The sequence below is a fragment of the Stenella coeruleoalba genome, assembly GCF_951394435.1.
Source record: "Stenella coeruleoalba genome assembly, chromosome: 5".
Lineage (NCBI taxonomy): Eukaryota > Metazoa > Chordata > Mammalia > Artiodactyla > Delphinidae > Stenella > Stenella coeruleoalba.
In genome coordinates, this window is record NC_137150.1 from 62,118,353 (window position 1) to 62,141,980 (window position 23,628).

Below are 23,628 nucleotides of genomic sequence, written 5' to 3' on the forward strand. Positions count from 1 at the left end.
AGATGTGCAGGGCAAGAATTCCCGCACACAGCACAAATGAAGATAAACAGGACCCACCTCTAAATCACTTCCCATCTCTCTCCTAGCCATCAGTTTTCTGCACCTCCAATTACTCCTCTTTAAGTCAGGCCCAGCATCTGATAAGACTTATTTACATTTGTTGACTGAGGGATTCTACTTTAGCAGGTGGTTCTCAGCCAGTGTGTGATGTCATTAGCATTTTAAGCTTCTTGTTTCCAAGCTGAAGAAGTAAGAGTCTTACCATTATCCTTGAATAAAGGATGGTCTACTAACAGGGAAAGAGAGGTGTTTATCATAAGGCATCCTGAAAGTAAATCTGTGTTAAGTCTTCAGGGAGAGGGTGCAGCCAGATTTTATGGAGAAAAAAAGAATACAGAAATATCTAACTTTTGCTATTTTTCAGTGATAAGCGATCATATGGACCCCTTGCTATGGCCTCTCCCAGGGCTTTGGACGGAAGATATAAAGTGAGGGGTCCTGGGAATTCCCTGGCAGTCCAATGGTTAGGATTCAGTGCTTTCACTGCTGGGGGCGCACAAGCCGCCGGTAAAGCTGGCTCTGTTTCTGGGCTTTTTAGGGTGGGGACAGAAAGAAGGGTGCTGACTGTTCCTTAGGTTGGTTCCTGCTTTGCTGGGGAGGAAAGCTGAGGCTGGCCTGGTTCCAGCTGCTGGAGGAAGACGTCTCTTCCTTAGACCCAGAATCTCGCTCCTCTGCAAGCCCAGCCCATGTGACTTGCCAGACCCTTGCCCCACTTCCATCCTTTCCCTCGCTCCCCTTCTTTGCTTTAACCCCTGTCCTACTGTTTCCAGGGCCTGTTTCCACACTCTTGCACTCTGCTTCTTTAGGGAGTGTCCAGGCATATTTCAGAGGACAATGTGTAGCCCATCTCGCCCTCCATCTGCAAATGCAAATCCCTCTCTGTGCGGCATAGAGATTTTCTGTCTCTGAGGACAGCATCTCTGACTGCGTGTGCCATGGCAGAATTGCCACTGCTTCATGTGTGGGCACTTTTCTCTGTGGTCCTTTGTCCACATCTCTGGCCAGCATCTCCTCCCGTCTTCCTGCCTCTTCAGACTTCCAAATGCTGCGTTTATCATCTCACATAAGCAGACACGTGCTATCAGAAGCAGTTTTCTAATTGTACCCAGGGATAAGTATTTTTATAGAGTTTGCTTTCATATATTTCACTGAGTATGTGAATTTGTTAGCACCTCCTCTCCTCATTCTGGGAGGAGCTCAGTGACTGGCTGGAAAGTTCTGCAGGTTCCAGGGGCTGCAGTTTTCCCTCTTGGCTCCAAGTCCCTGCATCTCCAGAACCACTGAGGTCATCTGTGCCCCATGTTTCGTGGCGGTTCTTCCCCTTCTGCTCCCACCACCTGAAATCTGGGCCTTTTCTTTGATCTTGCCCCAGAATCACTCACACAAGACACATGTACGTGTATCATAAGACTTTACTGAAAGACTCTGCATAAGCAGTGGAGTTGTCTTATGTCACAGCGGAACCCAAACAACTTAAAATTATACAAATGTAATCCTCGTTTCTTACACCCACCTTTGGGAATTCCTCCCTTGCCTCCTTTCTCCTCAGACTTGAGCCCTGCTAAACTGATTGCCACCCCCTTTCCCCTCATCCCTTACTCCCTGAGGCAGAAGTAGCCTCGTCCAGTTTAGATTAGAAAACAGCAACAACAAAACCAGCTCTTCTTCCTGTTACACTTTAGTGTGAATAAAAAACAGAGAGAAATGAAGAAAACAGACGTCCTCACCATGATGTGAAAACAGAGCCCCTTCCCTTTCACACATTTCACCACTTCAGCCCCCGGCGGCACACACATGCACACGCGAAGCCAGCCCCGCCTCAGACACGCAGAGCCCTGCCGAGTCCCCAGAGACCCTCCATCTCTCTCTGTTCCCTCATTTCATTTCTTCCTCTTGGATCCCAAAAGCTGTCAAAGAAAAACACTACTCCTGCTCTCACTTCGTGTAAGTCCATGGTTAGGAACTATACTGAATAGCGAGACAGGAAAGAGACAGGCCTGGAGAGAACAGAGAGATAGATAGCAGGAATCCTAGGAACTGGAAGGTTCATTTAGGAACAAGGAAGGCGACTCCTGTGATGGAAAGCCACATTGCAGATCCCAGGACATTTCTGCACTAGGCACACAGTGGGCATCCTCAAAACTCTCATTACAAAGGGTGCAGCACAGGGACAGATTCTATACCTAGACACCCCCATCTCGTAGTTGGGCCCCTGCCCGGAGCTTCTCAAGCTCTTCACTGCCCTCGCCTATGGGTCACAGGTGGTACTTGGCACCTGGGACCTTTCTCCAGGGGGAGAAGCGATCATGCCAGAGGCTGCAGAGGCCGTAGATGGCGGCCAGCAAGGCAGCCCCTGAGGCCAGGTGCCAGCAGAAGAAGATGGTGAGGAAGGTGAGGTCCGTGGGGTTTTCCCCTCTCCAGGGCTGCCCCGAGGGCGGCGTGTACATCAGGATGCTTAGCTGCATCAGACAGCTGCTGAGCACCAGCCCCATGCAAGTCTTGAGCACCCAGAGCTGGGGCTGGCCGGGGACCCAGATCTCGATGGCGAGCGCCGGGCTGGCCGGGAAGGCAGGCACTGTGAACAGCGCGTGCACGCGGGTCTCCAGGGCGCCCTTGTGCTCGGCGTGGGTCACCACCAGCAGCACCAGCGCACGGAAGGCCAGAGCCTCGGCCGCCTGCTCCAGCTTCACACGCCTGGCTCGCGATGTCCACCACGCCACTGAGGAGGAAGGACCGGTGCGTGGTGAAGTGCCGCCACTCGTCCTTGAACGTGACGGTCACCGAGGGGCCTCCCAGTCCACCATCATCAGCCGCTTTGTTCCTGGCGGGTAGAAGAACTCGGGGAAGGTGAGAATCAGGGAGAAAACCACCTTCCCCACTCCTTCCACAGGGACCAGCTGCCACCACCTGTGCCCTCGCTTCTCCCTTGGGGGCAGAGGGGCTTTGAGGAACCTCTGTCCCCGTAACAGGGCCAAGGACACCAGCACCGAGTAGTAGAGTGAGAAGAAGAAGAAGAAGATCCCTGCTACCAGGTGTCTCCCGAGGGTTCCCATGGTCTCAGTGTGTATGTCAGGGCCACCAGGGCGACAGTGGGAGATGAGCAGCAACCTCGCCGGCACCCCTCACAAGCAAGAGTGGCTACTTTTGAACAGCGGGGAGATCTGCCCGATCCAGCCCCACCCATGCTTCCCACACAGGGAAAGGTGTCCAGAGCATCTGAGTCACTCCTGGGTGGGACCTCTTTCGGAGGCGTGATGGTGGGCGTGCGTGCGTTGCGCCACACTCTGTTCCGTACTTAGATGCTAGGCCTGGGATTTCAACCTCTTGCCCCTCACTGTAGGCACTGGTTTGCCCTTTTTCTCACAGTCTCTGCCCCACCCCTCCACAAGGAGAGGGGAGGGAAAGAGTTAGGTGCTCCAGGAAAGAGACTTCTCTTCCACGGACGGTCTCTTGGTGCCAGGCATGTTACATAATTTTTTTCTCATTTAACTCCATCAACATTGGGAGACTGGGATTGACATATATACACTACTGTGTATAAAATAGACAACTAATGAGAACCTACTGTATAGCACAGGGAACTCTACTCTATGCTCTGTGGTGACCTAAATGGGAAGGAAATCCAAAAAAGAGGGGATATATGTATACATATAGCTGATTCACTTCACTGTACAGCAGAAACTCACACAACATTGTAAAGCAACTATACTCCAATAAAAATTAATTTAAAAAATCCCTCAACAACTCTATAAGGAAGTTATTGCTAAACAAATTTTACAGGTGACATGAAGGCTCCGGGTGGGGGCGGGGGAAGGGACATGCATGAGGTCTCTTCTAGCAGCCAGCACAGCAGAGGCTGGATGGGGATCGGGTCTATTCATTTATCTGCACAGTGACTGAATTTCAGCTCCAACGCTTGCAACTCACACGACTGCGAGCAAGTTAACTTTGTCTTCTTGAGACTCGGTTTCCTGATCTGTAGAATGGGAATAATAATTACTTCCTAGGTTTGTTGTGAGGATTAAATATAGACATACCTTATTTTATTGCACTTTTCTTTATCAGGCTTTGTGGATATTGTGTTTTTTTTAAAAAACTAAAGATCTGGGGCTTCCCTGGTGGCGCAGTGGTTGAGAGTCCGCCTGCCGATGCAGGGGACGCGGGTTCGTGCCCCAGTCCGGGAAGATCCCACATGCCGCGGAGCGGCTGGGCCCCTGAGCTCTGGCCGCTGAGCCTGCGCATCCGGAGCCTGTGCTCCGCAACGGGAGCGGCCACAACAGTGAGAGGCCCGCGTACCGCAAAAAAAAAAAAAAAAAAACAAAAAAAACTAAAGATCTGTGACAACACCATCAAGCTAGTCTGTTGGTGCCATTTTTCCAACAGCATTCGTTCCCTTCGTGCCTCTGTGTCACATTTTGGTAATTTTCACAATATTTCAAACTTTTTGTTATTATTATATCTGTGATCACTGATCTTTGGTGTTGCTATTGTAATTGTTTTGGTGTTTTTTAGTAATAAAGTATTTTTAAATTAGGGTATGTATGTTGTTTTTTTAGACATAATGGTATTGCACACTTAATAGACTACGGTATAGTGCAAGCATAACTATTTTTGTTTTTCGGCCGTGCCATGCAGCACGTGGGATCTTATTTCCCTGACGAACGAACCCGTGCCCCCTGCAGTGGGAGTGCAGAGTCTTAACCACTGTACCACCACGGAAGTCCCAAGCATAACTTTTATATACACCAGGAAACCAAAAAATTTCCATGACTCATTTTATTGCGATATTCACTTTACTGTGGTAGTCTGGAACCAAACCTGCAATACCTCTGGGGTATCCCTGTACAATAATGTATGTAGAGTGTCTTATACATAATAAATACTCAAAAAATGACAGTGATTATTAGTAATTTTGCTATTGTTATTACTAATATTCCTTGCTAAATTCCTATGATTCTGAAGTTGTTCAAGTATTTCTATGAATGATACCAAAGCAGGAATCATAAAGAAAAAAGTGAAAAGCTTAATTATATGTAAATTTTTAAAGTTTTTATTAATAGAAATTAAACATTAGATTAATAATTTATTTATATGTTAAAGTTACTGTTAAAAAGCCAATTTCAAGAGAAAAACAAACTGTAAAATTTTACTCTATATGTAACAAAGTGTTAGTCTACTTACAATATAAAGAGCTCTTACAAATCAAGAAGTTACAGATGAACACCTCAGTAGGAAAATGGGCAAAGGCCATAAACTGGCTACTCGTCTAAGAAAAACTATAAATGTTTAACAAACCTATGAAATTCAAGATAATGAATCTCGCTGGTAAGCAAATGAATAATAATAAAATCAACATGATACATGTTATGGACTGAAAATTTGTCTCCCCGCAAGATTCATATATTGATGCTCTAACCCCCAATGTGATGGTTTTTGGAGGTGGGGTCTTTGGGAGATGATTAGGTTTAGATAAAGTCATAAGCGTGGGACCCTTATGATGAGATTAATGCCCTTATAGACAGAGGAGGAGAGACAAAGCTCTCTCAGAAGATGTGAATTCTGTTGTTGTTGGGTAGAGTGTTCATATATGTTTGATCTAGTTGGTTTATCATGTTGTTCAAGTCCTCTGTTTCCTTACCTATCTTCTTTCTGCTGTTTCTCTCCATGGGCACGCACTGAGGAAAGGACATGTGAGCACACAGCGAGAAGGTGCCTGTCTGCGAGTCAGGAAGAAGACACTCATCGGAACCCAACCATCTGGACTTCCTTGGCAGTCCAGTGGTTAAGACTCTGCGCTTCCACTGCAGGGGGCACGGGTTCTATCCCCGGTCAGGGAAATAAGATCCTGCATGCCATGCAGTGCGTCCAAAATAAAACAAACAAAAACCCAACCATCTTGGCACGCTGGTCTCAGATTTCCAGCCTATAAAACGTGAGAAAAGAATATTTGTCGTTTAAGCCACCCAGGCTACGGTATTCATTAGAGCAGACTGAGCTAAGACAGAATTTTGGTACTGTGAGGTGGGATGCTGCTGTAACAAATACCTAAAAATGTGGAAGCAGCTTTGCAACAGGATAATGGGTAGAGGCTGGGAGAGTTTGGAGGTGCATGCTAGAAAAGATCACGATTGCCATGAACAGGCAGTTAAAGGTGATTGAGTTGGGGGCCTACAAGGAAAAGAGGAGAGCTATAGAGAAATGTCCATCTTCTTAGAGAAAGCATAAATAGTCATGAACAGAATGTTGGTAGAAATATGGGCTATAAAGCCTGTTCAGGTGAAGTCTCAGATGGGAATAAGGAACATGTTATAAGACAATGGAGAAAAAGTGATAAATTTTATAAAAATGGCAAAGAACCGGCACAATTATGTTCATGTTTTAGTGTTTTGTGGAAGGTAGAACTTGTGAGAAATGAAAATGCATGTTTAACTGAGGCAATTTCTAAGCAAAGTGTTGAAGGAGAGGCTTGGTGCCTCCTGATTGCTTATAGTAAAATGTGAAAAGAGAAGAATGCATTGAAGAAGCAATTGTTAAGCAGAAAATATCCTGAGGGCTTCCCTGGTGGCGCAGTGATTAAGAATGTGCCTGCCGACACAGGGGACACGGGTTTGAGCCCTGGTCCAGGAGGATCCCACATGCCGCGGAGCAACTAATCCCATGCACCACAACTACCAAGCCCGCACTCTAGAGCCTGAGACCCACAACTACTGAGCCCACATGCCACAACTACTGAAGCCCGCTGCGCCTAGAGCCCGTGCTCAACAACAAAGAGAGACCACTGCAATGAGAGGCCTGCGCATCGCAGCAAAGAATGGTCCCCACTGGCTGCACCTAGAGAGGGCCTGCGCACAGCAACGAAGACCCAACACAGCCAAAAATAAATAAAATAAATTTAAAAGAAAAAGAGATCCTGAACTTACGGTTTTGAAAATTCTCACCCTGTCCATATTGCAAAAAATGAGAAAGTTTTTCTGAAGAGAACAGTAAGGTGGGGCCCAACAACACTTTGATAAGGGGATTAGTATGGGAATAGACTACAGACCTAATTAGCCACTCCATCAGCAACACTGCCAGTTTCAACCCAAAGGAATGGAGCTCAGACCAAATGAGGGAAGGCTATTGGACTTGTTAGATCCTATAGACAGGACTGGACCATAAAGTTATTTGGCTGTGAACATGTGCTATTCTTCAAGACAAGGGAAAAATGACCCTGAAGGCAATTCAGAGATCATCAGGGCTGCTTCCTTGGTTTCAAAAGGTAGGAGGGGTGGGCACCACCTCAGTTTCAACAGGTCAGATAGTGGTCTTCTGGAGCCTTGGGGGTGGGGCCACCTGGAGGCAGGGGGTGGTAACCTGCCATGCAGAGCAATAGGGATGGCATTGCCAATCCACTGGGTCCTGAAGGCAGGACCATTGCTCCAATGGACCAGAGGGCTGAGCATAGAACCAAAGAGAATTATTCTCCAGCCGTAAGATGTAACGATATTTGCCTTGTTAGGTTTTGTACTTCCTTGGGACCATAACACCTTCCTTCCACTTTCTCCCTTTTGGAATGGGAATGTTTAGCCTATGCCTATTCCAGGACTGTATTTGGAAGCAGGTAACTTTTCTGGTTTCACAGGTTCACAGCTGGAAAGGAGTTTTGCCTCAGTATGAATCATACCTTGAATCTCACCCATACCTGATTTAGATAAGACTTTAGGCTCTTGATTTAAGAGTTGATGCTAGAATGAGTTGAGACTTTTGGGACTGTTGGGATGGGATGGATATTTTTGTATATCTTTATGAATTTTAGGGAGGCCAGGTGCAGAATGTTATGGACTGAATGTTTGTGTCCCCTTAAAATTCATATGTTGAAGCACTAATCCCCCAATGTGATGGTAGTTTGTTGGAGGTGAGGTCTCTTGGAGGCAATTAGGTTTAGATGAGGTCATGTGTGTGGGGCCCTCCTGGTGGGATTAATGTCCTTACAAGAAGAGAAAGAGAGATGAGAACTCTCTGTCTGCCATGTGAGGACACAGCAGAGAAGGTGGTCATCTGCAAGCCAGCAAGTGTGTCTTCACCAGAAACTGAATTGGCTAGCACCTTGGTTTTGGCCTTCCCAGCCTTCAGAACTGGAGAAATAAATATCTGCTGTTTAAACCACTGAGTCTGTGGTAATGGTGGCCCAAGCAGACTAATAACATTGATCCATTGGTCATTTAAAAGTGTGCTAATTTCAAGATTGGTTCAAGATGGCGGAGTAGAAGGACGTGCCCTCACTCCCTCTTGCGAGAGCACCAGAATCACAAGTAACTGCTGAACAATCATCAGCAGGAAGACACTGGAACTCAACAAAAAGGAAACCCCACATTGGAAGACAAAGGAGAAGCCGTAGTGAGATGATAGGAGGGGTGCAATCACAGTAAAATCGAATCCCATAACCATTGGGTGGGTGACTCACAAACTGGAGAGCAATTATACCACAGAAGTCCACCCACTGGAGTGAAGGTTCTGAGCCCCACGTCAGGCTTCCCAACCTGGGCATCTGGCAATGGGAGGAGGAATTCCCAGAGAATCAGACTTTGAAACCTAACAGGATTTGATTGTGGGACTTTGACAGGACTGGGGGAAACAGAGACTCCACTCTTGGAGGGCACACACAAAGTAGTGTGCACATCAGGACCCAAGGGGAAGGAGCAGTGACCTCATTGGAGATTGAACTAGATGTACCTGCTAGTGCTAGAGGGTCTCCTGCAAAGGTGGGGGGTGGCTGTGGCTCACCGCGGGGGCAAGGACCCTGGCAGCAGAAGTTCTGGGAAGTACTCCTGGTTGTGAGCCCTCCTGGAGTCCACCATTAGCCCCACCAAAGAGCCTGTAGGCTACAGTGCTGGGTCGCTTCAGGCCAAACAACCAACAGGGAGGGAACTCAGCCTCACCCCTCAGCAGGCAAGCAGATTAAAGTTTTACTGAGCTCCGCCCACCAGAGCAACACTCAGTTCTACCCACCACCAGTCCCACCCATCAGGAAGTTTACACAAGCCTCTTAGATAGCCTCATCCACCAGAGGGCAGACAGCAAGAAGGACTACAATCCTGCAGCTTGTGGAATGAAAACCACATTCACAGAAAAATAGACAAAATGAAAAGGCAGAGGACTATGTACCAGATGAATGAACAAGATAAAACCCCAGAAAAACAACTAAATGAAGTGCAGATAGACAAACTTCCAGAAAAAGAATTCAGAATAATGATAGTGAAGATGGTCCAGGACCTTGGAAAAAGAATGGAGGCAAAGATCAAGAAGATGCAAGAGGGCTTCCCTGGTTGCGCAGTGGTTGGGAGTCTGCCTGCCGATGCAGGGGACATGGGTTCGTGCACTGGTCCGGGAAGATCCCACATGCCGTGGAGTGGCTAGGCCCGTAAGCCATGGCTGCTGAGCCTGCACATCTGGAGCCTGTGCTCCGCAATGGGACAGGCCACAACAGGAGAGTCCTGCGTACTGTAAAAAAAAAAAAAGATGATGCAAGAAATGTTTAAGAAAGACCTACAAGAATTAAAGAACAAACACACAGAGATGAACAATACAATAACTGAAATGCAAAATACACTAGAAGGAATCAATAGCAGAATAATGAGGCAGAAGAATGGATAAGTGACCTGGAAGACAGAATGGTGGAATTCACTGCTGCAGATCAGAATAAAGAAAAAAGAATGAAAAGAAATGAAGGCAGATTAAGAGACCTCTGGGACAACATTAAACACAACAACATTTGAATTATAAGGGTCCCAGCGGGAGAAAAGAGAGAAAGGACCCAAGAAAATATTTGAAAACATTATAGTCGAAAACTTCCCTTACATGGGAAAGGAAACAGCCACCCAAGTCCAGGAAGTGCAGAGAGTCCCATACAGGATAAATCCAAGGAGGAAACACCGAGACACATAGTAATCAAATTTGCCGAAATTAAAGACAAAGAAAAATTATCAAAAGCAGCAAGGGAAAAATGACAAATAACATACAAGGGAACTCCCATAAGGTTAACAGCTGATTTCTCAGCAGAAACTCTACAAGCCAGAAGGGAGTGGCATGACATATTTAAAGTGATGAAAGGGAAGAACCTACAAACAAGATTACTCTACCCAGCAAGGATGTCATTCAGATTTGATGGAGAAATCAAAAGCTTTACAGACAAGCAAAAGCTAAGAGAATTCAGCACCACCAAACCAGCTCTACAACAATTGTTAAAGGAACTTCTCTAAGAGGGAAACACAAGAGAAGAAAAGGACCTACAAAAACAAACACAAAACAATTAAGAAAATGATAATAGGAACATACATATCGATAATTACCGTAAATATGAATGGATTAAATGCTCCAACCAAAAGACACAGGCTTGCTGAATGGATACAAAAACAACACCCATCTATATGCTGTCTACAAGAGACCCACTTCAGACCTAGGGACACATACAGACTGAAAGTGAGGGGATGGAAAAAGATATTCCATACAAATGGAAATCAAAAGAAAGCTGGAATAGCAATACTCATATCATTAAGACTTTAAAATAAAGAATATTACAAGAGACAAGGAAGAACACTACATAATGATCGAGGGATCAATCCAAGAAGACGATATAACAATTATAAATATATATGCACCCAACATAGGAACAGCTCAATACATAAGGCAACTGCTAACAGCTATAAAAGAGGAAATTGACAGTAACATAATAATAGTGGGGGACTTTAACACCTCACTTACACCAACGGAGAGATCATCAAGACAGAAAATTAAAAAGGAAACACAAGCTTTAAATGACACAACAGACCAGATAGATTTAATTGATATTTATAGGACATTCCATCTGAAAACAGCAGATTACACTTTCTTCTCAAGTGCACATGGAACATATTCCAGGATAGATCACATCTTGGGTCACAAATCAAGCCTCGGTAAATTTAAGAAAACTGAAATCATATCAAGCATCTTTTCCAACCACAACGTTATGAGATTAGAAATCAATTACAGGGGGAAAAAATGTAAAAAACCAAACACATGGAGGCTAAACAATACATTACTAAATAACCAAGCAATCACTGAAGAAATCAAAAAATACTTGTAGACAAATGACAATGAAAACACAAAGATCCAAAACCTATGGGAGGCAGCAAAAGCAGTCTAAGAAGGAAGTTTATAGCAAGAAAATCCTACCTCAAGGGAAAAGAAATATCTCAAACAATCTAACCTTACACCTAAGGAACTAGAGAAATAAGAACAAACAAAACCCAAAGTTAGCAGAAGGAAAGAAATCATAAAGATCAGTGCAGAAATAAATGAAATAGAAACAAGGAAACCGATAGCAAAGATCAGTAAAACTAAAAGCTGGTTCTTTGAGAAGATAAACAAAATTGATAAACCTTTAGCCAGACTCATCAAGAAAAAGAGGGAGAGGACTCAATTCAATAAAATTAGAAATGAAGAGGGAGAAGTTGCAACACACACTGCAGAAATACAAAGCATCCTAAGAGACTACTACAAGCAACTCTATGCCAATAAAATGGACAACCTGGAAGAAATGGACAAATTCTTAGAAAGGTATATACTTCCAAGACTGAACCAGGAAGAAATAGAAAATATGAACAGACCAATCACAAGTAATGAAATTGAAACTGTGATTAAAAATCTTCCAACAAACAAAAGTCCAGGACCAGGTGTCTTCACAGGTGAATTCTATCAAACATTTAGAGAAGAGCTAACACCCATCCTTCTCAAACTCTTCCAAAAAATGGCAGAGGAAGGAACACTCCCAAACTCATTCCATGAGGCCACCATCACCCTGATACCAAAACCAGACAAAGATACTACAAAAAAATAAAATTACACACCAATATCACTGATGAATATAGATGCAAAAATCCTCAATAAAATACTAGCAAACAGAATTCAACAACACATTAAACAGATCATACACCATGATCAATCGGGACTTATCACAGGGATGCAAGGATTTTTCAATATATGCAAATCAGTCAATGTGATACACCATATTAACAAATTGAAGAAGAAAAACCATATGATCATCTCAAGAGATGCAGAAAAAGCTTTGACCAAAATTCAACACCCATTTATGATAAAAACTCTCCAGAAAGTGGGCATATAAGGAACCTACCTCAACAAAATAAAGGCCATATATGACAACCCCAGAGCAAACATCATTCTCAATGGTGGAAAACTGAAAGCATATCTTCTAAGATCAAGAACAAGACAAGGATAGCCACTCTTACCACTATTTTTCAACATAGTCTTGGAAGTCCTAGCCATCGCAATCAGAGAAGAAAAAGAAATAAAAGGAATACAAATTGGAAAGAAGAAGTAAAACTGTCACTGTTTGCCAATGACATAATACTATACATAGATAATCCTATAGATGCCACCAGAAAACTGCTAGAGCTAATCAATGAATTTGGTAAAGTTGCAGGATACAAAATTAATGCGCAGAAATCTCTTGCATTCCTGTATGCTAACAACAAAAGATCAGAAAGAGAAATTAAGGAAACAATTTCATTCACCATTGCAACAAAAGAATAAAATACCTAGGAATAAATCTACCTAAGGTGGTAAAAGACCTGTACTCAGAAAACTATAAGACACTGGTGAATGAAATCAAAGATGACACAAACAGATGGAGAGATATACCATGTTCTTGGATTGGAAGAATCAATATTGTGAAAATGACTCTACTACCCAAAGCAAGCTACAGATTCAATGCAATCCCTATCAAATTATCAATGGCATTTTTTACAGAACTAGAACAAAAAATCTTGAAATTGGTATGGAGCCATAGAAGCCCCGAATAGCCAAAGCAGTCTTGAGGGGAAAAAACGGAGCTGGAGGCCTGACTTCAGACTATACTACAAAGCTACAGTAATCAAGGCAATATTGTACTGGCACAAAAACAGAAATATAGATCAATGGAACAGGATAGAAAGCCCAGAGATAAACCCACACACCCATGGTCAATTAATCTATGACAAAGGAGGCAAGAATATACAATGGAGAAAAGACAGTCTCTTCAGTAAGTGGTGCTGGGAAAACTGGACAGTTACATGTAAAAGAATGAAATTTGAACACTCCCTAACACCGTACACAAAAATAAACTCAAAATGGATTAGAGACCGAAATGTAAGACTGGACACTATAAAACTCTTAGAGGAAAACATAGGAAGCACACTCTTTGATATAAATCACAGCAAGATCTTTTTTGACCCACTTCCTAGAGTAATGGAAATAAAAACAAAAATAAAGAAATGGAACCTAATGAAACTTAAAAGCTTTTGCACAGCAACGGAAACTATAAACAAGACGAAAAGACAACCCTCAGAATGGGAGAAAATATTTGCAAACAAATCAATGGACAAATGGTTAATCTCCATAATATATAAACAGCTCATGCAGTTCAATATTAAAAAAGCAAAAAATCCAATCAAAAAATGGGTAGAAGACCTAAGTAGACATTTCTCCAAAGAAGACATACAGATGGCCAAGAGGCACATGAAAAGCTGCTCAACATCACTAATTATTAGAGAAATGCAAATCAAAACTACACTGAGGTATCACCTCACACCAGTTAGAATGGGCATCATCAGAAAATCTACAAACCACAAATGCTGGAGAGGGTGTGCAGAAAAGGGAACCCTCTTGCACTGTTGGTGGGAGTGTAAATTGATACAGCCAGTATGGAGAACAGTATGGAGGTTCTTTGAAAAACTAAAAATAGAACTACCATATGACCCAGCAATTGCACTAGTGGGCATATACCCAGAGAAAACCAAAATTCAAAAAGACACATGCACCCCAATGTTCATTGCAGCACTATTTACAATAGCCAGGTCATGGAAGCAACCTAAATGCCCATCAACAGACAAATGGGTAAAGAAGATGTGGTACGTATATACAATGTAATATTACTCAGCCATGAAAAGGAACGAAACTGGGTCATTTTTAGAGACGTGATGGACCTAGAGAATGTCACACAGAGAGAAGTAAGTCAGAAAGAGAAAAACAAATATCGTATATTAATGCATATCTGTGGAATCTAAGAAAATGGTACAGATGAACTGGTTTGCAAGGCAGAAATAGAGACATAGATGTAGAGAACAAATGTTTGGACATCAAGGGGGGAAAGTGGAGGCAGCGTGTGATGGTGGGATGAATTGGGAGATTGGGATTGACATATATACACTAATATGTATAAAATAGACAACTATTAAGAACCTGCTGTATATAAAAAAATAAAAGAGTGTGCTAATTTCCACAAATTTGTGTATTTTCCAGTTTTCCTTCTGTAGTTGATTTCTAACTTCATCTCTTTGTGGTTGGAGAAGATACTTCGTATGAAATCTATCTTTTTTTTGTGGTACGCGGGCCTCTCACTGTTGTGACTTCTCCCGTTGTGGAGCACAGGCTCCGGACGCGCAGGCTCAGCGGCCATGGCTCACGGGCCTAGCCGCTCCGCGGCATGTGGGATCTTCCCGGACCGGGGCACGAACCCGTGTCCCCTGCATCGGTAGGCGGACTCCCAACTACTGCGCTACCAGGGAAGCCCCATGATATCTATCTTTTTAAATGTTTTCAGACTTGAATTTTGACCTAACATATGGTCTATCCTGAAGAATGCTCCATGTGCACTTGAGAAGAATGTGTATTCTGTTGTTGTTGGGTAGAGTGTCCATATATGTTTGTTTTTAGGTGGAGATCCGTGTAAGGGAAGACCTTCCAACTGGCACAGGTTGCAGCACAAGCAGCTTTATTATTGCCTAGTGGATCCAGAGGTAGTAAATTTCCTGGAGGCTGTGTCAAGTCCAGATAGGAGAATCACAGTGAAGGTGCCATAATGCTGGAGCAAAACCATGACTGTGTTGGCAAATGACCATCCATCCTCATTTTGAGAAACTGTTCTTAGCTTGCTGTTGGACTCTTGTGGAGAGTGAACACTTTCCATATTGGACATCAGGTAACCATGTGATCTGGGTGCTTTCTCAGTCTAAAGTTAGGCATGCATAACAATGCTCCATCATCAAACAGATATGGTACAATGAGGCCAAGTCTGAGCATGACCTGAAAGCACAAATAAATGGCGTGAAAGTGTTGCTCACATCCCCAGCATGCTTTCTCTGCCCTCTTCTCCCTCAGCCAACACGTAGGACCACGTGTAGAGCTCTCTATAACTACTTGATGAGGGGGAAACATTCAAGCTTGGTTCCGGATGGCTCTACCAGGGATGCCCTGAGCAGTGCTATAGTCCCTCTCCAGATGTTTCTGAAGAACAGCAGATAAAAGAAACACTTCCAGGAGGCAGAACTTTGAAGAGAGTATTTAAATTTTAAAAAAATTTTCTACTTTTTCTGGAATGGCTCAAGGACCACTAAACCCTGGGGTGTGATTAAAAATCTCATCATATGATCAATGACCTAGAAGAACTAAGATTAGAGGATTTATGACAAAAAAGTTTGGGGAAGAGTTAATGGCTTGAACTCTCAGAATGGGCCCAGAATATGTGTCTCATGTGAATGCTGAACAAAGTATTACCACGGTGGAGGCTTTCAGTGACCAGGGACCAGGACAGTCCACTCTGCGGATGGCATTCTGCTCCCTTCCCCTCCACCCAGTGTGTGCTCAGTGGGGTCATGTAAGGTGTGGCCATGGAGGCTGGGGTGGAGCTTATCTGTGGCCTTAAGAATACAGACTTCCCTTCACAGAGGATGACACAGTTCCTCCCACTCCTCAGTGGCAAATAAGAAAAGTGGTAAAGAATGATAAATGATAAGTCAAAAAAATCTTAAGACTGCTGCAATAGTGAATGGCTAAAAAAAATATTTTTTCCCATCCTAGCAACACTAGACCCTGAGGGTAAAAGTTTTAGCACCAAAGGGAAGAATATACTCATCAAGGGACACATTGATGATGTCATTGAACTGGAAGCCGGGCTTCACATGGATATTTCAGGTTCCTCAAGGCACAGGGCAAACAGGCAAAAAAAGAGGGATATGGTGTTGGCTGTGGCTAGTGGACACAGGGATGTAGAATTGCTGCTCTACAAGGAGGTGGGGGGCAGGGATGCAGATGAAACACGGTGCTTCACCAGGTTGCCTTCTTAGGCTACATGTTCAGTGGTAGTTAAAGGAAGGTACTTCGTAGGCAAGACCACCAAAGGCTCTTTGATTCATTTATTCATTCAACAATGAATACTGCTAATGTCAGATGCTGTTTCAGGCCCTGAGGATACAACAATGAAGAAGAGAGACAAGAAAAAAATACTCAAGAAAACAAGGAAAATGCTAGAGGATGATAAAGGGTAAGCCCTCTCCCCTCAAAAAAAAAAAGGCTATTGCAATAGTGAGTGACTCTTTCAGATTAAGCCATCAAAGAAATAACATTTAAGGTCAAATTGGCATTAGGGTCCAGCCATTCAAAATCTGACTGAATGTTTGGGTCACTCTATCACATGAAGACCAGAGGAGCAGATGAATGAAATAAAAAACACCGGTAAACCCACCTCCACACTGACGATCAATGCTACTCCAATCTTTCCAGTAATGTCTTTCTCTTCCTAACTAGAATCAGATTTGGGGTTTTGCCATCAAGAACGTTGATAGGGACACTCCAGGTAGTAAGACCATGGATAATTTATTTCTTTATCTTTTTCTGCATTTTACAATGAACAAGTATTATTTTTTTTAATCAGAGACTACCTGAAAACTTGAAATCAATGATTTTTTTTTTTAATGAAGGTTTTTATTTATTTATTTATTTAGGCTGTGTTGGGTCTTTGTTGCTGTGCGCTGGCTTTCTCTAGTTGTGGTGAGGAGGGCTACTCTTTGCTGCGGTGTGCAGTCTTCTCATTGCTGGGGCTTCTCTTTTTGCGGAGCACAGGCTCCAGGTGTGCGGGCTTCAGTAGTTGTGGCACGTGGGCTTAGCTTCTCCGACGCATGTGGGATCTTCCCGGACCAGGGCTCGAACCCATGTCCTCTGCATTGGCAGGCGGATTCTTAACCACTGCGCCACCAGGGAAGTCCCAATGATGCAATGATTTAATGCATGGAGAAAAAGCTTAGATATCAAAACATCACAATGTGGTAAATTCTGGATGGTAGTTTTATGGGAAATGTTAATTTGCATCTCTATTTTTGGTATTTTTCAACTTTTCTGTGAGGCTTTATTAATTTAACTTTGTGGTAAAATTATTAACATAAAAAACTTTGTAAGAACTCTCTTTAGCCATCAAAATATTTCTTTATACATGTATATTCATGTGTACACTTATTTATAAAGGTATATTTGCAATACTGGCAACTTTTAAAGACACCAAAAGGCACAAAGACAAGTAAAAAGAGTAATATAACATAGCAAATGCCAACATAGAATGAATAAGTGTTAACATTGTGTCATGTTTGCTTCAGGATTTTAAAAAATAAATAAACATTCAAATCCTTCCAGTCCCCTTCCCATACCTTTCTCCCTTCATAGGGAGGAGCCAGTCTCAGGAGCTTGATGTGACTCTTTCTTGTCATTCTGTTATTTTGTATATGTTTGTATCTCTGCCTGTCTTTCTCTGTCTCTCTAACCCAGCAGTCCCTAACCTTTTTGGCACCAGGGACCGGTTTCAGGGAAGACAATTTTTCCACGGACGGGGGTGCGGAGGGTGGGGGATGGTTCGGGGGGGTAACACAAGCCACGGGCAGCGGCAGATGAAGCTTCTTTCGCTTGCGGCGGCTCACCTCCTGCCGTGCGGCCTGGTTCCTAAGAGGCCAGGGACTGGTACTGGTCCGCAGCCTGGCAGTTGGGGACCCCTGCTCTAACCCATGTGATTGTTTTCTGTGTATTTCTAGTTCTGCAGAAACAAGCAACACAAGGGGCTCTTTTTTGAACAAGGCACTGGTCATGCCTCAGAACCCGTGGAAGTGAAGTTCCTTTGCAATGAAGTCAGTGCAGTCAAATAAAAAAAAGGGGAGGGATTCAAGAATCATGCAAAAATACAGTTGATGGGAACCATATGTCAGGGTGGCCACGTTCCAGTAAACCAGGCAAGTGCACAGCTGCGTTGGACCTAAATTCCTCTGCTCCCAACTCCTATTTTGTCCACAGGGTAACTAAAGGTAAACAGAACTAACCTTTACTCCCACTCCCCACCAAAAGTGACCCTGAGTCTCCAGTGTGTCTGTCTCACCCCATCTCATCGTCTGCTGCTGTCTGAGCGCTCCTGGCTCTCAAAAGTAGACAGTGCCTGATAATAGTCATTTATGCTTGTTGACTGATAGATCAATTTTAGCAGATGAGTTTCAGTCACTGTGACACCTCAATCAGTCATTTTAAGCCCCTCATCTCCAGCTGAAAAAGGAGAAATCCTTAGCTTTACCCACAACTAAAGGAAATGTAGGCATCAGCCAGCAGGTGCTGAGATGTATTTGCTATGGGGAGAGGTTCCTGCCCTCACCCCAAATTCTGATTTATTGATCAGGGGCTGTTGGGCCTGGGCATTCATGCTTTTAAAATCTCCCCTGCAGACACAAAAGGACAAGCACTGTATGATTCCACTTATATGAGGTACCCAGAGTAGCCAGATTCATAGAGATGGAAAGTAGAATGGTGGTTGCCAGGGACTGGGGGAGGGGGGAATGGGGCGTTAGTGTTTAATGAGGATGGAATCTCTGTGTGGGAAGATGAAAGGGTTCTGTGGATGGATGGCGGCGAGAGTTGCACAACAGTGTGAATGTACTTAAAGCCCCTGAACTGTATCCCTCAAAATGGTGCATTTTGGGGCTTCCCTGGTGGCGCAGTGGTTGAGAGTCCGCCTGCCGATGCAGGGGACGCGGGTTCGTGCCCCGGTCTGGGAGGATCCCACATGCCGCGGAGCGGCTGGGCCCATGAGCCATGGCCGCTGAGCCTGCGCGTCCGGAGTCTGTGCTCCGCAACGGGAGAGGCCGCAGCAATGAGGGGCCCGCGTATCGCAAAAAAAAAAAAAAAAAAAAAAAAAAAAAAAAAAAATGGTGCATTTTATGTTATCTATTTTCTACCACAATTTTTTTTAAAGTGAAGAGCAAATTCTCCCTTGGTGACTGTAATTTGCAGCCAGGCTGAGAACCACCTCACGCTATCTGAGCTGCAGTTACTGTCAGAAGGGCGGGTCCTGCCCTCTTGCTCGAGTTGGCTTCCTACACCCCTGGGAGGCTCAGCTGGGCGCTGTTCTGGTTTTAACTCTTGCTGCTGCTGGGTGGGAGGTGGGTGCAAGGAAGTTTCACTTTTCTCTTTTGCTTTGCGATTTGGTCCGTTCGCTACCCAAGACCGGCCCCAGAGACCCCCTCCGTGCCCTCTGCAGCACTGCTGCATAGGTGGCTGGATGGCTACCCCTCTGCCAGCAGGGTTTTTTCTTTTCTGGTCCCTTTCCGTACCTGTGGCTGGAACCTCCTCCCTCCCCTCTCTTTTTCCAGACTCGGATACGCTTAGTTCGCTTCAGCCCTGAAACCTGACTCATGCGTGTGTAACTCACACGGGAATAAACCTGCCAGTTAATGTCAAATAGAGATGCCTACGGGTGGTTCTTTGTATCTCCTCTATCTTATCTAGTTTGTGACCCAGATGCTAGTGGAGCATCACCCTGTCTTTTGAAATGTAGGTGAAGTTGACTCATTGCCTACCCATCCCATACTCTCGGAAATCCAACTCTCTGTCCACGGTTCCTGAGCATTCCAGGGCCCCCATCAGACTCTGAGTGTGTGAATCTGCTATAAACACGTTCTGCAGCAGCGCTGTTTGTTCTGTTTTTGTACTGCCCAGAGGGGAGGCTCAGCCACTTTCACTGATTCTCACCTCTACCCTTTAGAAAGCAAAACGAAAGACACACAAAAGGCATTCATCTGTGCAGCAGGCTTTATTACGAGTGTGAGGATGATGATGGTAGGGGATTATATCATCCCAAAGCAAAACGCCCAATATTAGGTATGAGACATTTCTGTTCTTTAAAGTCCATCAGTAATATCTTAGGATTCTATTCTTATTAAGTCCTCAAATTGGCAAAACTAACCTAAGGTGTTAGAAGTCAGGATAATGGTTAGCGTGAGGGGGAGTGACACGAAAGAATCAGGAGAGGCTTCTGGGATTCTGGTACATTTCTATTTCTTGATTGGATGCTGGTTACACAGGTGATTTGGGGAAAAGCTATTGGGCTGCACACTTGCAATTTATCCACCTTTCTGCATTTTTGTTATGCTTCAATAAAAGAAGTCAGTCCGCAACCTCATGTCCAGACATGTTGCTCACTCCTCTCTCTCCGTCCAGACCCTGCCCGGATCAGTAGAAAGAATCTGCATCCCCACACCCAGCATCTGCCTCCTGGAAGTTGGTTTTGGTTTTGACCTGTTAGCAGTGTTTTCAAAAAAGACAGAGAGAAATGCAGACACACAAGTGTGTTGTCAATGATGAGCCTATGCAGAGAGAGCTCTGCACATACACTTCTTCCTAAATATCACTGTCACAATCATGCCAGTGGTAACTGGAAAGACTCGTCCAGGTGCCCAGGGCCAGGGTGTCCATTGGACCACCCTGATGCCCCACACTCTTCCATATCAGCCTACCCTCTAGAACCCCCAAGCCTCCAGAAAGGCCTGGAAACCACCTCCATACAGTGAGACAGACAGACAGGTCCTGAAACCATCCCAGGAGCTAAACAACCCCAGGAAACAAGAACATGATTCACGGGATAGGAAAGCAAACTGTGGCTCTCAGGACACTATAGTCTGTCCACGTGTGGGCATCCTCCAAGGACAGGTCTAAGTCAGGAGGCCCCATCCTGCAGCATGACCTCTGCCCTGAGCTTCTTGAGCTCTACGTCTGGGGCCTGCCAGGCATGGTGGGACCTGGCACCTGCCCTTCCATCGGAGGGGCAACGATGGTGCCAGAGGCTGCAGATGGTGCCGGCACGGTAGCCCCAAAGGCCAGGCGCCAGCGGCAGAAGGTGGTGAGGAAGCTCAGGGTCTCCAGTGGGTAGGAGGTACATCATCACACAAACTGCAGCAGCCAGGTAGCTGATCAACATGCTGTCTGTGCCCTGAACACCGATACCAAAGGCCTCAGCTGCCCAGCCCGTCTTCATGTGCCTCTCTGCCAGCCATGCCCAGCTCATTACGGCCCCACATGCTCGGCAAGAAGAGCACGGTACCCTGCTGCCCTGGCGTATGGAGAAGGACCTGCTCCTCAGCCTCTTCTTAGTCCCCTATTGCCATCTGCTTTATCCTTGAAAAACAGAAGAACTTAGCACGGCTGGTATTAAGAAGGCAACTGCTTCCCCCACCTCTTCCAGGGGTACCTGCTGCCACTACCTCTGCCCTCGTGTCTCTTAGTAGGACATGGGCGCAGCAGGGTAGGGACGCCAGCCCTAAGGAGAAGAGCCCAGGGGTCTTCACAGGGGACAACTGCCCCTTCCATCCCACCAGGAGGAGCCGGACGACGGCCCAACAGTTGGCGAACAGGTAGGCTCACCTCTCAGGTAGGTGCTCCCGGGGGCAGGAGGCGGTGCCTCAGTAATACCACTTTGCTCCCTGTGCTTTCCCTGGCACCTCTGTCTGCCCGGCATTAAGCTAATGCACGAGAATGCGACATGACATGACAATTGTGTTTGTTATTACAATTGTGGTACCAGCACACCAGGTTTCACCAGCCTGGGACTACAAGTCCCGTCTGATTAATACGAGTGTCCACGTATTAGTGGCTCTTTGCCCCCAACATTTGCAAGGTCACAGAGAGTCTATGGGTCTTGCACGGTTTGTCTTCTGTGGAGTCTCGTCTGCCAAGAGTCAGCTCTGGTTACTGCTCTGTCAGCAGGTTGCTGGTCAGGTGTAGACGTACTACTGCCCGAGCTGCGTGTGGGGCACTGATGCTGCAGCTGCCGCCGTCAGCGGCCCGCCAGGGATGCCGTAGCCTGCTGGGCTGTAGGCTTCCAGCCCTGTCTTGGCCTGTGATGCTGCCATTGCTGTGGGGAGCCCACTCTTCCTGCTGGCTGAGCTGGGTCTTTGGGGCTGGGGCTCCAAAGGCAATGGCCTCGACAGCTAGGAGGGGTCCTGGTCTTGCTGGTTTAGGTCTCTGGCAGTTCTCCCCAGGGATTGATGCTCGGGTCAAGTGAGGTGGCCACAGCTCTTCTTCCACGGGAGGGGGACCCTGCAGGAAGTTTCTCTGAGCTCTGTGGGGCTTTACTGTTCTGTGAGGCCACTCTCCTAGGTCCTCCACCTAGATTGTCTTCTCAAAGTGTACACCTGTGGTTGTGGGAGGCTGGATGGGGAGGAAGGCTGAGGACCAGCCTCCCAGTTTTTCTGAAGCCACTATCATGTGGACCCTCAGGGTCTGAAGATGAGCGGCAAACATCCTTTGTAGCAAATATTCTCTTTGGCGTCATACTGTTTCATCTTACAGTGGCTCTTGTCAAGGATTCCAGGGTGTCAGTGATCTCTGAACCCTGACTATTACCAAAGTTCAAATTCTTATTTTTCCAGACATACCTCACGCCCACACAGTTCAGGGACACAGATGGGTAGAGGAGAGGAGGAGCTTAGTGGACATAGTTACTCTGTTTGTCTGCTCAGTATTTGAACCCCCTTCCTCTATGTAAGGAATTCCCCACCTAATGGGTAGGTAGTGGGGAGGGCCCAGATCCCCACAGGGACCTAGAAATGCTAGGTTCATCCTTCATGGCCTCCCTTGGAGTGGGCACAGGCCTTACACACCTGCCCTGGACGTTGCCTTGGCTCTTAGCCCTCCAAATGACTCCTATAATAAACCTCCTTTCTAGTTACATCTGCCAGAGCCAGTTTTCATGGTTTGTGGCTAAGAACCCTGCCTGAGGCAAGGGGTGTCATCTCTACCTGAGCCCAGCCCCACCCTATTGCCTAAAGATACATTTCCTTGTCTCTTTTCCTCCCTTCCTTTCTGCCCTCCTTTCTATTATGAATGGACTCTTCTATTCTTTCTCCCTTGAGCTCATCTTAGAATTGACCCAGCATGGCTGCCTCAGACCCTGAGTTGCCTCTCTGGAGTTCCTTAGCTCCAGTTCCTTAGTTCCTTAGCTCTGGAGTGGCCTTTCTGAGCCTCGTGGGGGCCAAGGCCAGCCGCTGCTGAGCTCCGGCCATGCAGGGGCCTTGTCACTGCTACACAGGCCTTTATTTGGGGATGATTCAGCCCCCCAAAGACTCCAAGCCTAGCCTTTGTACACCTGCGGAGGTGAGAGCCACGAGTGGGCGTGGACGGGGACTTGCACTAGAGGCGGAGCTGAGGCTCTTTTCCTGTGGTTGGCCTGCCTTGCTATGGGAACTTAATCGACAAGGGAGCACCACACATCTAAGAGGGAAGGATGGGTTGTTTAGCAGGTGATGTTGAAAAAACAGACTCACTCTAGGGAGGAACATAAACATGGATCTCTGCCTAACACTACATACAAATGTGGACTCTAGATGGAGTTACGAGCTAAATGTGAAGGATAAAACGATCCAGTTAGCAGAAGACAGTGGAGGAAAATATTACATCCCAGGGGCATGAAAGAACTCT

General features: G+C 45.5%; 1 pseudogene across 1 annotated transcript; it reads right to left on the reverse strand.

The window, feature by feature from the left end:
• Positions 1–2,243: 2,243 nt before the first annotated feature.
• Positions 2,244–3,113, reverse strand: LOC307187239 (transmembrane epididymal protein 1A-like; annotated as a pseudogene). Its single transcript has one exon. The product of its transcript is annotated as a transmembrane epididymal protein 1A-like (transcript).
• Between the last annotated feature and the right edge of the window lie 20,515 nt (positions 3,114–23,628).